General features: G+C 41.9%; 1 non-coding gene across 1 annotated transcript; it reads left to right on the forward strand.

Annotated features, from left to right (window-relative positions):
• The first annotated feature begins 677 nt into the window (after window positions 1-677).
• LOC119467222 lies at window positions 678-818 on the forward strand. The gene has a single exon (XR_005195762.1). It is a non-coding gene; the product is annotated as a U4 spliceosomal RNA (small nuclear RNA).
• The last annotated feature ends 774 nt before the right edge of the window (window positions 819-1,592 follow it).

Raw genomic sequence — 1,592 nt, forward strand, 5'->3', positions numbered from 1 at the left:
AAAAAAAAAAAACAAGAAACCCCAGGAAATCACTAGTCTACCTCTTATATGTATAGATTGTTTATACTGGATATTTTATTTAAATGAAATCATACAATATGTGGCCTTTTGTGTCTGGCTTCTTTCGAACAGCATAATGCTTTCAAGTTTTATCCATGTTGTAGCATGTATCGGTACTAATTCTTTTCTCTGCGTGGGTAATAACCCACTGTATGGCTCTACCATGTTTTGTTTATTCATTCATCAGTTGATGGAAATTTGAGTTTTTTCCACCTTTTGGCCATTATAGATGATACTGCTATGATCAATGGTGTATAAGAATTTGACCGAGTAGGGTGGCTCAAGCCTGTAATCCCACCACTTTGGAAGCCTAGGTGGGCAGATCACTTGAGATCAGGAGTTGGAGACCAGCCTGGCCAACATGGTGAAACCCTGTATCTACTAAAAATACAAAAACCAACTGGGCAAAGTGGCTGGTAAACCTCATGCTCTGAATGAAGAGGACCCACCCCTCCCCACCCCCCCACCAAATAGGCTTTGTGTGAGCAGCATGGTTGTTTATTCACCCGGGTGCAGGCAGGCTGAGTCCGAAAAGGGAGTCAGTGGAGGGTGGTGGGATAGGAATTGGTTTTATAGATTTGGCATTGGCAGTGGAAAGTTACAGATGTTACAGTGTAAGCTTTGCGCAGTGGCAGTATCGTAGCCAATGAGGTTTACCTGAAGCTCAATTATTGCTAATTGAAAACTTTTCCCAATACCCCACCATGACAACTTGAAATATAGTTGGCACTGGCAATTTTTAACAGTCTCTACAGAGACTGAATTTAAAAAAAAAAGTTACAGCTTAGGGTGGTTTTTGGAAGCTGGGAGGGGGCAGTAGGGTCTGGAGTCTGGAGGCTGACCAAGGTCAGTTACAAAGTCCAATTGCAATTGAGGCAGGAATAAGGAACACTAGGGAATGTCTCAAAGTTAATTAGGCGTTGCAGGAGTTGATCATTTCTTCCCCTTTTCATCGTCTTCCGGTTACTTCAGATTTTCCAGGAACTCATCTGGAGTGTCTATGCAGGTCACAGAGGTTTCCATGGTGTCCATGGCGCTGTCAGTCAGCCTAAAAGACCTTACAGTGGTGGGCGCTTGTAATCCCAGATACTGGGGGTGGGAAGGTGAGGCTTAGGCAGGAGAATCATTTGAACCCAAGAGGCAGAGGTTGCAGTGAGCCAAGATTGTGCCATTGCACTCCAGCCTAGGCGACAGAGCGAGACTGTCTCAACACAAAAAAAAGAATTTGAATACTTGTTTTTCATTCTTTTGTATATATACTTAGGAGTAGAATTTCTGGGTCATATGTTAATTCTATGTTCAACTTTTGAAGGAACCACCAAATAGTTTTCCACAGAGGCTGTACCATCCTACCTTCCTTCCAGCAATGCACAAGAGTTCCAATTTTTCCATGTCCTCACCATTTCTATAGCTAGACTATTAAAAGAACTTCCTTATTAGATATACGGTTTGCATATATTTTCTCCCATTCTGTGATTTGGCTTTTCATTTTCTTTCTTTTTTTTTTTTTTTTGAGACGGAGTTTCGCTCTT

The sequence above is a fragment of the Cebus imitator genome, unplaced genomic scaffold (assembly GCF_001604975.1).
Source record: "Cebus imitator isolate Cc_AM_T3 unplaced genomic scaffold, Cebus_imitator-1.0 Scaffold267, whole genome shotgun sequence".
NCBI classification, from domain to species: domain Eukaryota; kingdom Metazoa; phylum Chordata; class Mammalia; order Primates; family Cebidae; genus Cebus; species Cebus imitator.